Raw genomic sequence first — 15,261 nt, 5'->3', positions numbered from 1 at the left:
ACGCTGCTTGGTCCTTTGGTGGTTGGATCTTCTGTTACGCTCGTCGTTAGAATGAGACCAAGGTGCAGCGTGGTAGGCATACATTTTTTCTTTATTCAAAATGACACCGAAAAACAACAAAATAAGAAAACGACGTGAAGCTATATGCCATGCAGAAAGCAACTACACACAAACAAGATCCCACAACTGAAGGAGGGAAAAAGGGCTGCCTAAGTACGATCCCCAATCAGAGACAACGATAGACAGCTGCCTCTGATTGGGAACCATACCCGGCCAACAAAGAAATAGACAAACTAGAATGCCCACCCAAATCACACCCTGACCTAACCAAATAGAGAAATAAAAGGCTCTCTAAGGTCAGGGCGTGACAGTACCAGTTATGTTTAGGTAGATCTGTCCACCAGAGATTAGGAGTGCAATATAGTGACACTTAAAGAGAAATGTCAACATTTTTCTACTTCATATTCAAAATCTCCAGCACAACACCCAACATCAACATTTGCGAAAATGGCGCGTTTCTGTTTTGTAGTAAAAAGATAAATGTTTCAAATGACATCATCGGTGTGCATCATGTGATTTAAACCAATTATGAGTAGGCGTTGCCCACTAATTGGTTGATGAAACACTTATCTTCTATCTTTTTTACTTTTAACGTGCAATTTGCAATGTTGGAGTGGTGCTAGAGATGAATATGAAATTGAAAAAGGGTTAAATGTCCCTTTAATTGCAGCCTGGTTGCAATTAGCAATTTTTCAGAATCGACACAACTTTGTATTTTACTATGCTACATGTAACTGCTGACAAAATACGTTTTTGCAAACTTCCAGTTAACTGCATGAGGTATGTTGGGATCACTGGAGTGTTCTCTTGTTGAGCCAACAGCTGAACTGACAGTCACTGTAAATGTAGGCAGGCAGCTCAGGTTTTGTCCTCGATTTAATGTCGCTAGACAGAAATAGCCTTGTTGATTTCATGCTCTCGTATCTTCTCCATTGCGTAGTGACGCTGGGTTTATCATGAGACCAGAGCTAACTTGAGAGAAAAGACTTCAACAAAGATTGTCACTAGTTACCACAGCCACAAAGTCATAAACGCATACAATTTCTCTTCTTAAAATGTGATTTTAAACCTAACCATAACCGTAACCACACTGCTAACGTTATTCCTAACCCTAACATTAAATTAAGACCGAAAAGCACATTATTTTTTCTTCATCCATTTTTACGATATTATAGCCAACATTTACTTTGTGGCTGTGGTAACTAGTGGAAACCCCACAAACACGGAATTTATACTTCAGATCGTTCCATTGTTTTCCCTTCTCTACTGCTCCAAGACATTGAAGTATGAGTGTTAAATTACAGCAACAAAAACACAAGGCTACAGGTATTAAATCAATGGTTGATTGGTTGATCTGGATTTGGTTTTAGATTTGGATCTGGATTTGGTTTCCAGTTATTGTTTTCAGAATTTTGTTTGATTGATGAAAATCAAACATAGTTTGAAAAAGTGATACAGATGTAAGATCTTAATTTGATCACCCTGTTATAGAATAACTTCCCTGAAATGCAGGAAATTAAAAAATTGCAGTGTATTTGAAGTTTAAACTGAGGGATTTTGATGGGGATGTTTTTATTATGTCACTTGACACATCTGAAGTTTCCACTTAAAAATTTTAGACTTGATTTTACCTTACGAAAATTGTATCAACCCCTACAAAAATATCCATTAATTATAATAATGAACATTTACTGCTGCTGCAGGACTATTGTCCTGCCTTAGCACACTGGCTCAAATGAAGATCCTACATCTGTAGTGCTTTCAGAATTGTGTTTGATTTTCATTATTATTATTATTATTTTGTATTTAACCTTTAACTAGGCAAGTCAGTTAATAACTAATTCTTATTTACAATGACGGCCTATTCCAGCCAAATCCGGACGACGCTGGGCCAATTGTGGGACTCCCAATCACGGCCAGATGTTATACAGCCTGGATTCAAACCAGGGTCTGTGGTGACGCCTCTTGCACTGAGATGCAGTGCCTTAGACCGCTGCACCACAGGGTAGCTAATTGGTACAGCAGCTGTGGAAATTAAACATGCTTTCTGAAAATACACTGCAAATGATTGAATAACAACCTCAGTTAACATCTAAACTGCTTGCCCATTCCCAAGCTTTCATAAGTTCCACAAGAAATACTCCCCAAAACAAAATGCCGTTATAAATCCATTTGAATTGCGATTTACTCTGAAAAAATAAACAAGAGTGCAATCAGCAGCCTTTGAAATGTCCACTCTCACCAGCTGTCCTTATAAATAATGGAAAACAGAGTAGGCTGACAGCAATTAGTGACACAATATATCATGACTGACAGACCATAACTTTCATATCATGATGCATACAGTAAATGCTTCTAGGTCCTTTTAGATATGAATTTTGTTAATTATGCACAGCAAGACATTTTATACCCACACCAAAAGTGGATTAGCCAGACACCATGAACAAACAAAGAGATAATCCCAAAATACGAGAGTTGGAAAAATCGTATTCCTACCCTGAATAATTCATGCAATGTTATAACTGAGAAAAATGAATCTGCTCCCTTGGAGATAAGAGGAGACACATTTTCACAGAAGTCGATTGGTATGGGAGACGGGTTGGTTGTCTCAAGGGTTGGTTGTCTCAGAGGTTGGTTGTCTCAGGGGTTGTTTTTCTCAAGGGTTGGTTGTCTCAAGGGTTGGTTGTCTCAGAGGTTGGTTGTCTCAAGGGTTGGTTGTCTCAGAGGTTGGTTGTCTCAGGGGTTGTTTTTCTCAAGGGTTGGTTGTCTCAAGGGTTGGTTGCCTCAAGGGTTGGTTGTCTCAAGGGTTGGTTGCCTCAAGGGTTGGTTGTCTCAAGGGTTGGTTGTCTCAAGGGTTGGTAGTCACAGTGCTAATTACTCCCAATCTAGAGGGTGCTGTGTAACAATTTGAAGGTTAAAATGTGTGAATTCTTTGAAAGAACTCATCCACCTGGTCAATTCATGTCAGCATGTCAAAACATTGAGGTGAGGGGAATTTGTGTTTTTCATACCTGGGGGAGGGGGAGGTCTTGTTTGCTGTAAGACTGTTTGAGTGAATCACACGGCAGCTCAGAATGCCCTTCCACTTCAAAAGGGAGAAGAGGTACAGGATAAATCAGGGTACTGTAGCTGGGGTTCAATCAATCAATCAATCAATCAAGTTTATTTTATATAGCTAATATCTCGAAGTGCTGTACAGAAACCCAGCCTAAAACCCCAAACAGCAAGCAATGCAGGTGTAGAAGCACGGTGGCTAGGAAAAACTCCCTAGAAAGGCCAAAACCTAGGAAGAAACCTAGAGAGGAACCAGGCTATGAAGGGTGGCCAGTCCTCTTCTGGCTGTGCCGGGTGGAGATTATAACAGAACATGGCCAAGATGTTCAAAATGTTCATAAATGACAAGCATGGTCAAATAATAATCAGGAATAAATGTCAGTTGGCTTTTCATAGCCGATAATTAAGAGTTGAAAACAGCAGGTCTGGGACAGGTAGGGGTTCCATAACCGCAGGCAGAACAGTTGAAACTGGGACAGCAGCAAGGCCAGGTGGCCTGGGGACAGCAAGGATCAGTGTTGACCAGCCCAGTAATCACCCATTGCCGCCTTGCCCATGCCACTATCCTTTGTCTGATATTGCATCTGAAACGTCTGCAGAGTACAGGGTTTATAGATAGTTTAGACAATAATGATTAACATGTACTTTATAAATCATTCATTAACAACTATAACTGGTTCAAATTGAGTGTGAATGTTGTTTTTGTGCTTGCCAAATAATGGATTAATACTATACAGTATAAGCCTGTACTGTATTTGACTATTGCTATTATTGATTATGGTACAGCAACATAAGGTTTGTAGCCATTGAGAGGTCACTGTATACAATACGACAATGCAAGTGGGCATTATTGCTCATTGAAAGTAATCTTAGCCATGGCCGCAGGAAGATGTTTTGGGGTGGGGATGTTGTCTACGGGGGCGTTTTTCTCCCCCGCTCTGCTGACAAGTATTTTTCTCCGCTCATACAGGAATAATAAAGGCCTAGTCCACTAATTTATTTGTATTCATTATTTGTTAATTGTGATTTATCAGGGTGTGCTGCAGCACCCTCAGTACCACTACTTTCTGTGACTATGATCTTAGCTGTGAACAGGGTGTGAGGAACATGTGGTAACTGTTGTCTGTTTTCTTGTGATGTGATAGTATAGTATCAGGGCTGGCCCTGCACATAAAGCAACATAAGTGGTCGCTTAGGGCTCACGGTTGCTAGGGGGCCACTGATCCCCTCAAAAAACAGAGTTTTAGGAACTCAGTTGGGGTCTGAACTTACTGTTGAGAGTTAGAACAGTAGAATACTGTCATGACGTTGCCCTCTTTGGGTACAGTGAGCACGATCCCCCTCTCTCTGTCTCCTACACTCATGCTGCTGCGACTACAGGTCGTAAATTCCTGGAGGAGATTATCTCCTCATGGCCACAGTATAGAGAGAGAGTGAGTTTCATAGAGAGAACAAAGGAATTTCTTCCACCTCACAGAACTGGTGAACCGAACGACATTTATGTTCTGGAGAAGGTATAAAAGATTGGTGAAGAATCCAGCTACGAACTGGTCTGTTTGGTACAATTTTGTGAAACTCATGAGAGACAATATGGCCACATTACCATAACGCTGTTTATAAAATAGCCTCAGTTATGAGGATTACATCTAATTGTTGTATAAAATGAATGAGTGAGGATGGAACTGTTTGTGAAATTGTGTAATGCGATTTTGGACTGTTTAATGAAGGAAACTCCAATTCCCTTTAGAGTTTATCTAAATCAGAGGACCGCCCATGAGCACAGTTATGGTGTGGCGTCATGGGGCAGGCACTTTTCTGCTCTTCTGAATAAAACCCCCACCCGGGTTTTCTATCACCAGACCAGCTTACCTCGATAACGAGAGAGCTAAGGTTTGAGACCAGACCGAGCTTACCTCAATTACGAGATGGCTAAAGGTTGCAGACCAGCTTACCTCGATAACGAGAGGGCCAAGGTTTGAGACCAGACCAGTACCTCTATCACAGAGGGAAATAAGGGTTTGAGTAGATTGCTGAATCTTTTAACCATCCCACGTGGTTAAACTCTTAGACTATCGATACCGACAGAATAAGAACACGTCTTTGATATTAATTACTAGCCTGCAGCTAGGAATTCGGTATCATTGAACGCGAAGACCGACAACCGCCGAAACATCTATTCTATAACGATATGAATGAATGTCACTCTGAACTATCCATTCTAACCACGACAGAGAGAGAGAGAGCGGACAAACTCTCCAACAGAAACAAACTTTTCCACAGAGATCCCGACGACACACTGAGCGTAAATATATATATTGATTGCAATTATTCCCGAATGAGTGAGCGTTCATGTGCAAAGGATTAGCATTTCAATTGTTATAATTATCAACTCTGTAGTGCCTTCTCAGCTGATCCCCACTCCCCTTTTGTCTAACAAGCCGCTATGCCGGTTTAGCCCACTAGGGCACATTCCTCTATCATTTCTTTGTAACCATATCTACTTTGTTTGTTTGTGTTATGCATTTCTGTGAATTACTTTGTTAGTAAATAAATGATTTTAAGACAATTGATGTATGGATGACTCATAGTGAAGACTGGGTTTGTGCAGATAACCAACAATTTACAACGTTTTGAATGAGACTAACGTGAGGTAAATAATAATTCATTAATTCGAAGACTAATTGATCAGATATTAAAATATCTGAAAGTTATATTAGGAAAATTATAACTTTGTAATCTGAATATTTTCCTTGGTGCCCCGACTTCCTAGTTAATTACAGTTACATGATTAATCAGTTTAATCGCATAATAATAATTACAGAGAGTTATTTGATAAATAAGTCTTCAGTTTTAATGATGCCAAAGACACAACAATACACAAGGTGAAATTTCGAAATTTGGTTGTGCATTAGTAGTCCCTGACAGTCACTCAATTAGCCCATGTCAGCTAAATCTTTTTAGATTGATAAGTTAGTCTAGCCAGCTATCTAAACTTGTAGTAATCATGGTTGAATTATCGACCGGGCATGAAGGGCACGTGCCCAGGGGCCCTGACCTCCACGGGACCCCCATTGATTTTGTTAGTCACTCTCACTCAGATATCATATTAACATGGCATACAGTATATCATGGTTAAATGTGTAGAATTGCAGGAAATTCGCTTTAAAACTGCAAAGAAAATCTCTCCACCCTTTGACAAAATGTGTGGAATAGCAGTAAAATTTGCTGTAAAACTGCTACTTTTTCTGTCCACCCCATGGTAACATGAGTAGAATTGCATGAAATTAGTTATAAAATTGCAAAATTTTCTCTCCACCACATGGCAAAATGTGTAGAATTGCAGCAAACTTGCTTTAAAACTGCAATCTTTTCTCTGCACCCCATGGCAAAATGTGTAGAATTTCTGGAAATTCATATTTTTCTTCTCTCTGCGTCAAACAACATTTTGCTTAGGGTCCACCCCCCCAGAAAAAGTTCTCAGCATTGTGTTTACGTTTTGCTGTACTATATATTGTGTACCACATATTGAACCTCACTTCAATCATTAGCCTTTTTATATATTTTACCCCCGTTTTCAATCTTGTCTCATCGCTGCAACTCCCCAATGTGCTCGGGAGGCAAAGGTTGAGTCATGCATCTTCCAAAACATGACCCGCCAAACCACGCTTTTTAACACCCGCCCGCACCAATGTGTCAGAGGAAACACTGCTCAACTGATGACTGAGGTCAGCCTGCAGGCGCCCGGCCCGCCTCAAGGAGTTGCAAGAGCGCAATGAGCCAAGTAAAGCCCCCTGCCAAACCCTCCCCTAGCCCGGATGACGCTGGGCCAATTATGCGCTGCCCTATGGGACTCCCGATCACGGGCAGTTGTGATACAGCCCAGGATCAAACCCGGGTCTGTAGTGACGCCTCTAGCTCTGCGATGCAGTGCCTTAGACCGCTGCGCCACTCGGGAGGCCCAATCATTCCCCTTTTAAAAACAAAGATAAAGTGGTTGTGATTGTGAAAAGAAGCCGTGGTCTTGATAGTAGCGCTCACGATCATGGTTTTCTACCTCACTTTTCTTACAGCAATCTAGATTCTAGAGGCCAGCTACTCCATCAAAAGCCTTCGCTCCACAAATGCACTTAAAACTGAGTGTGAGTGGCAAATACAGATGTCAAAAGACATGTTGCTATCATCTCTTAAATGGGGCCATTACTTGTAGCATTACTTGATGATTACACTTCAGTCACCTTCAGAAAGGGAGAGAAAATTAGGGGTTTAAAGCCACAATCAGCCATTTCAACCAGATCCAATGCAATATTTAACGTTCATCCAGGTCCCCAGGACGTCGAGAGATGCCTTCAATACCTGCCACTAGGGGCAACGGTGAGCGCTGTCACCATTAAGTAGGCTACCATCAAGAAGGCTCTGCAGGCTCCGAGGATCGTGGGGTTAATCCCCAGTGCTAGGGATCATTTTAACCTTACCCTAAACCTTACCCTTTAACTTAACCAATCAGAATGAATGCCTAAATTTAACCGTTGAGTTGTTCCACAGGAGGTTGGCACCTTAATTGGGGAGGACGGGTGCGTGGGAATGGTTGGAGGGGAATAAGTGGAATGGTATCAAATACATCAAACATATGGTTTCCATGTGTTTGTTGCCATTCCATTCACTCTGTCCAGCCATTATTATGAGCCGTCCTCCCTTCAGCAGCCTCACTGGTTTTAACCCTATCCCAAACCTTAAAGGAGCAATCAGCAGCAGAAACAATAACAAAGCTTCTCAGAACTCCTGCCACCTATCATTTCAGCCAAATGCCTGCAAGTCATACTAATAAAGACCTTTTATTGAAAAAAGACACGTTGAATGCTAACTTTAATTACACATTTGTATGGCTAGTAACTGCCCCAATCTAATATCTAGCCCCCTAATCTAATGTCTAGGCCCCTAATCTAATGTATAGGCCCCCTAATCTAATGTCTAGCCCCCTAATCTAATTTCTAGCTCTGTGGTAAGGGTTTCTTCCTATGTTGTTGGCCAACTGTTCTGTGAGGGGTGTAAATGATTATTGAATCAAATAGATAATGGAGGATTAATTGACAACTGAATTGATCAATTCAGCACCAAATGAAGTAAAACAGTGTAAATCATATAAAAGAAGAACCATTCAATGATTCCTTTTGTCTCATGACCTTGGAATATTTAAAGTACATTTTAAATGTTCGGTTACATTTCCCACCATTTTTATCAATTTGAATCACTACAATAACATTTGCCACCACATTCATCAAATCCACTCAACTTTTATCATTGAGGTCCATATGGAGAATGGCTAAATACGTTTTCCTGTCTGGATTCAACACAACCATTTAGGTCGCATATGGATTTTTACCAGAAGAAGAAAGGTGGAATTGTATTTGTATTTATTATGGATCGCCATTAGCAAGGCAGCAGCTACTCTTCCTGTGGTCCAGCAAAATTAAGGCAGTTGTACCATTCACAACAGATTTCACAAGACACTAAGTGTGTGCCCTCAGGCCACTACTATCCTACCAAATATCGACAACACAAAATCAATGTCTATAGTGTGTATGTTATCGTGTGTTTATGCATGTTCCGGGGTTTGTGTCTCTTCACATCGTATCAAATAATATGTAAACAGTAGTCTCAGCCAAAAAGCATATATGCTTGATCCTAGGAACCTTTCATTTTATTTTAACTGTGTGTTCTCACATGTTAGCCCCTGTCTCTGTATTTCCTCTGTAGTCACAACAGCGGGTAAATAAATGATTTAAAGGTTAAGGCAGGCATTTCCTACTTGCCAGTTAGGGCTCCTCTTGAAGGTTTAATTGCTGGGAGTATTGCCAAGGCCATACCGTCCTCGCAGATCATATTTCCCCCACTATGGGGCAATACTGCCAGTCATTTCACTGGACCTGAGCTCACACAGGTATTTCTCCAGAGAATTCATGGCACTTACCCTGACCAATACCAAACACCAACAAGAAACAGTAATAGATCATTCCCAGAAACAGACCACCCCTGTTGGTGCCCGTTATAGATACAGTCACACATACACCCACTATTGACTGGATGTTCACTTTACTCTAAACATTTCAAGATCAAGACCACAGAGAAAAGTGTACTTACATGGAATTGCTTGGAGATTATTTAACCCAGAATTGTAGATCTACATTATGGACCGCTAAGCAATTTCTAGTTTCAGGGGATTTGGCATCTCCATTGAGGCTAGAACATAAACAAGTGGGTGTGTCACTTCGTCAAGAGTTTAATTACATCCAAACACTGCCCACCCTTCAAAAGTAAATATACAAATATAACCATCTGCCAGCTGCTCCGTAAATACGCTGCTGAGACCAGTCTGTCTGTCATAACATGGTGGATATAGGGTTTGTACGCACTCTAGACAATCACTTTCTTCGTCAAGAATAAGCTTTCCTATTTTAGAGAAAACGTCTCTGTGATCTGGTGTGCAAGGTAGCACACTAGACATTTCGATTACCTCTCAATGCCACGGAGACCATTGGTTGACATTCCATTTAGGGTCCCATAAAGTTATGATGTGACATAGTAAGACATTACATGGACCAAACACATTAGAATGCTGAGCTCCCAACACGTGATGCTGACCACAACATAAAGATAAATTACTTTCTATACAGCATCTTTGCTAGGTAGAAACTGGCTGTCCCAGGCATGCAGACTGTGGTATGGGAGGCACAACTCAATAAAGATCTATTCAATATTCAAGTGAGGCAGAAGTAAAGGCAATCACCTTTTTGGACTTTTGAGACATGTTTCTCTCAAAGCGCAATTCAGCATCTACTAGTGAACATGCCTTCACTAAGTATAGTTCTTTACAGCACAAATTGTTCCATCTGGTTTGAATCAATATCTCTTACTGTAGACACATGCTGACAGGTGTACGAATATTGTTCTACCAATTCTTCCTGATCTGTAGCCTCAAATGTTCACAGCTGAGAGAGGAATTCTGAACCTACTACTTTAATTTAAAGGAAAGTCATGAACAACAGTCAGGCTAATGAAATTCACAAGCAATTGAATTCCATTCAATTAAAGAAAAGTAATTAATGTATTTAATTTCTGACACCCAATGAAATGCTCACTCTTAACATCATCTCCAGCATCACCCCAACATCAACATATGTGAAAATGGCGCGTTTCTGTAACGGATCCCTCCGGAACTGTAATTACGCACACCTGGTCCCTATTCCCATTTGATTAGTAATTGTATAAATCTGCCCTTTGTTCCCCATTGCCTGTCGATTATTGTTCCAATGTCCGTTGGTTGTGTGAGTACCTGTGCTGTGTAGTTTTGGATTTCGTGCTGTGTGTATTGCGCAGATGATTATGGGTCTTGTCCCGTGTGGTATCATTGTGCGCTTGTGTTATTTACTCAAGGCACTCCTCGCTCTTTTGTTTGGGTTTCAACCCTGTGTTTTGTATACATGTTTGTTTGGTTTTAGTCCCTGTGCCTTTACACGGCACGCTGTAATTTGGGTAAAGAAATTTAAAAAACTTAGGCATTCCTGCACCTGTCTCCCGATCCCTTATACCAACGTGACAGTTTCTGTGTTTTGTAGTTAAAATTAGCGGTAGCAGTAGTAAACCACTGAAGAAGTTGCTAATGTGTAGCATGTTTATTTTTGTTGTGATACGGCGACTAGATAGTGAAGACTAGATTAAATGTATCATAAAATGTACTGCACAGCAATAACCTGTGCACTCAGTGTTAGAGCTGTCAAATGCACTGACATTTTCAACCTCTCCTCTGTAATCCCTACATGTTTCAAACTGACTACCATCATTCCTGTCCCCAAAACTCTATGGCATCCTGCCACAATGACTACCGCACTGTAGTACTCACATCTGTAATAATGACCTGCTTTGAAAGGCTGGTCATGGCACATATCATCTTCATTCCAGACACCCTAGACTTACTCTAATTCGTATACCACCCCAACAGATCCACAGAGGATGCAATCTCAATCACACTCCACTCTGGCCTCTTCCACCTAGAAAAGAGGATTACCGATGTGATGATGCTGTTCATTGACTACAACTCAGTGCTCATCACCATATTGCCCTAAAAAACTCATCAAGTTAAACACCTCCCTCTGCAACTGGATCCTGGACTTCCTGACAGGCCGCCCCCAGGTGGTAAGAGTAGGTAACAACACATCTGCCACGCTGATCCTCAACACGGGGGGCCCCCCAGGGGTCTGTGTTTAGTCACCACCTGTACTCCCTGTTCACCCAGGACTGTGTGGCCACGCATGATTCCAACTCAATCAAGTTTGCTGACAACACGACGGTGGTAAGCCTGATCACCAACTGCGAGACATAATACAGGGAGGAGATCAGAGACCTGGCAGTGTTGTGCCAGGACAACAACCTCTCCCTCCACGTCAGAGTGGAGAGGGTGTTGTGCCAGGACAACAACCTCTCCCTCCACGTCAGAGTGGAGAGGGTGTTGTGCCAGGACAACAACCTCTCCCTCCACGTCAGAGTGGAGAGGGTGTTGTGCCAGGACAACAACCTCTCCCTCCACGTCAGAGTGGAGAGGGTCAAGAGCGTCAAGTTCCTCGTTGTCCACATCACATCACTTTGCTTGACATCATGGGAAAATCAAAAGAAATCAGCCAAGACCTCAGAAAAAAAATTGTTGACCTCCACAAGTCTGGTTCATCCTTGGGAGCAATTTCCAAACACCTTAAGGTACCACGTTCATCTGTACAAAAAATATGAAGCAAGTATAAACACCATGGGACCACGCAGCCGTCATACCGCTCAGGAAGGAGATGCGTTCTGTCTCCTAGAGATGAACGTACTTTGGTGCAAGAAGTGCAGATCAATCCCAGAAAAATAGCAAAGGACCTTGTGAAGATGCTGGAGGAAACCGGTACAAAAGTATCTATATCCACAGTACAACGAGTCCTATATCGACATAACCTGAAAGGCCGCTCAGCAAGGAAGAAGCAACTGCTCCAAAACCGCCATAAAAAAAGCCAGACTATGGTTTGCAACTGCACATGGGGACAAAGATGGTACTTTTTGGAGAAATGTCCCCTGGTCTGATGACACAAAAATAGAACTGTTTGGCCATAATGACCATTGTTATGTTTGGAGGAAAAAGGGGGATGCTTGCAAGCCGAAGAACACCATCCCAACCATGAAGCACGGGGGTGGCAGCATCATGTTGTGGGGGTGCTTTGCTGCAGGAGGGACTGGTGCACTTCACAAAATAGATGGCAACAGGAAAGCAAATGATGTGGATCTATTGAAGCAACATCTCAAGACAGTCAGGAAGTTGAAGCTTGGTCGCAAATGGGTCTTCCAAATGGACAATGACCCAAAGCATACTTCCAAAGTTGTGGCAAAATGGCTTAAGGACAACAAAGTCAAGGTATTGGAGTGGCCATCACAATGCCCTGACCTCAATCCCATAGAACATTTGTAGGCAGAACTGAAAAAGCGTGTGCGAGCAAGGAGGCCTACAAACCTGACTCAGTTACACCAACTCTGTCAGGAGGAATGGGCCAAAATTCACCCAACTTATTGTGGGAAGCTTGTGGAAGGCTACCTGAAACGTTTGACCCAAGTTAAACAATTTTAAAGGCAATGCTACCAAAGACTAATTGAGTGAATGTAAACTTCTGACCCACTGAGAAATTGATGAAAGAAAAGCTGAAATAAATAATTCTCTCTGCTTTTATTCGGACATTGCACATTCTAAAATGAAGTGGTGATCCTAACTGACCTAAAACAGGGAATTTGTACTTGGATTAAATGTCAGGAATTGTGAAAAACTGAGTTTAAATGTATTTGACTAAGGTGTATGTAAACTTCTGACTTCAACTGTATGTGTATATACTGTATATACACATATATATATATATACAGTACCAGTCACAAGTTTGGACAGACCTAATCATTCAAGGTTTTTTCTTTATTTTTACTATTTTCTACATTGTAGAATAATAGTGTAGACACAAACTATGAAATAACACATATGGAAGTAACCAAAAAAGTGTTAAACAAATCAAAATATATTTTAGATTCTTCAAAGGAGCCACCCATTGCCTTGATGACCGCTTTGCACACTCTTGGCATTCTCTCAACCAGCTTCACCTGGAATGCTTTTCCAATAGTCTTGAAAGAGTTCCCACATATGTTGAGCACTTGTTATCTGCTTTTCCTTCGCTCTGCGGTCCAACTCATGTCAAACTATCTCAATTGGGTTGAAGTCAGGTGATTGTGAAGGCCAGGTCATCTGATGCAGCACTCCATCACTTTACTTCTTGGTCAAATAGCTCTTCACAGCCTGGAGGTGTGTTGGGTTATTGTCCTGTTGAAAAACAAATGATAGTCCCACTAAGGGCAAACCAGATGGGATGGTGTGTCGCTGCAGATTGATGTGGTAGCCATGCTGGTTAAGTGTGCCTTGAAATCTAAATAAATCAGACAGTGTCACTAGCAAAGCACCCCCACACCATCACACCTCTTCCTCCTTGTTTCACAGTGGGAACCAAACATGCAGAGATCATCCGTTCACCTACTCTGCGTCTCACAAAGACACAGCGGTTGGAACCAAAAATTTCTAATTTGGACCTATCAGACCAAAGGACAGATTTCCACCAGTCTAATGTCCATTGCTCATGTTTCTTGGCTCAAGCAAGTCTCTTCTTCTTATTGGTGTTATTTAGTAGTGGTTACTTTGCAGCAATTCGACCATGAAAGCTCCTTTGAACAGTTAATGTTGAGATGTGTCTGTTACTTAAACTCTATGAAGCATTTATTTGGGCTGCAATTTCTATGACTGGTAACTCTAACAACCGTATCCTCTGAAGCAGAGGTTTCATCATAGCGCTTGATGGTTTTTGTGACAGCATTTGAAGAAACGTTCAAAGTTCTTTACATTTTCCGTATTGACTGACCTTAATGTCTTAAAGTAATGATGGACTGTCGTTTCTCTTTGCATATTTGAGCTGTTCTTGCCATAATATGGACTTGGTCTTTTACCAAATAGGGCTATCTTCTGTATACCCCCCTACCTTTTCACAACACAACTGATTGGCTCAAACACATTAAGAAGTTAAGAAATTCCACAAATTGACTTTTAACTAGGAACACCTGTTAATTGAAATGCATTCCAGGTGACTACCTCATGAAGCTGGTTGAGAGAATGCCAAGAGTGTCATCAAGGCAAAGGGTGGCTACTTTGAAGAATATAAAATATAATTTGATTTGTTTAACACTTTTGTGGTTACTACATGATTCCATATGTGTTATTTCATAGTTTTGATGTCTTCACTATTATACAATGTAGAAAATAGTTTTTTTTTAATGTAAAAACTGGAATGATTAGGTGTGTCCAAACTTTTGACTGGTATTGTGTGTGTGTGTATATATATATATATATATACTCTGTTTTTATTAGTTGTATTGTTTTGATATTGATTACTGCACTGTTGGTTAGAGCTTTCAAGGTAAGCCTTTCACTGTACTTCGCATGTGACAATAGAACTTGAACTTAAGTCTTCCCCAAACAAAGCAGTATGTTGTGTGTCACAAATGGGAGAGCAAATGAAAGTGCTTGGGGGGGGGGGGGGGGGCCTTTCAACCAAGGTCATTGGCAGCACAACCCTTAAGAAAAAAAGATTGCAATATAACTACAGTATGATGCAATTACTGCGCCCAAAATACCACAGTCGATTGCAGTTACTGCACTTTTACTGCTGTTTCAAAACTGCAGTCTTTTTTGTAAGGGAAACACCTTACACACTACTAGGTGTTACATACTAGCCTTAATATGTAAAACTTCTGCAATATGACTAAGCTGCTACTTCCTTTGATCTTTACCGAAGTAAAATATTGATTCCCTTCTTACCTTTCCTTGGCTCTCATTTGAGCTGTCACTCTTCTCCACATCTAGGCATTGTTTATGTCCAGGTAAAGGTGAAATGCTCTCAGGGTTACAGAGGTCCATTCTGCTACACACTATAATTCAGATAAGGCAACTTTTCCATATAGAGTCCTAACATGTATTACCCTGCGATAAGTGCCGAGCAGCGCTGACTTCCTTTTATAGACACACAAAGCCACAAATAGCTTGCA

The 15,261-nt window shown here is 41.2% G+C and overlaps 1 protein-coding gene across 1 annotated transcript in view; it reads right to left on the bottom strand.

The window, feature by feature from the left end:
- Nucleotides 1–9,353, bottom strand: part of mlip (muscular LMNA-interacting protein) — a 42,881-nt gene extending 33,528 nt beyond the window's left edge. The window contains exon 1 of the mRNA XM_071409140.1: nucleotides 9,253–9,353. The gene's annotated coding sequence lies outside the window, so the exon portion shown is untranslated. The remainder of the gene's footprint in view (nucleotides 1–9,252) is intronic.
- Between the last annotated feature and the right edge of the window lie 5,908 nt (nucleotides 9,354–15,261).

Source organism: Salvelinus alpinus, chromosome 7, assembly GCF_045679555.1.
Source record: "Salvelinus alpinus chromosome 7, SLU_Salpinus.1, whole genome shotgun sequence".
Classification (NCBI taxonomy): domain Eukaryota; kingdom Metazoa; phylum Chordata; class Actinopteri; order Salmoniformes; family Salmonidae; genus Salvelinus; species Salvelinus alpinus.
This window is presented reverse-complemented; position numbering and strand designations above follow the sequence as displayed.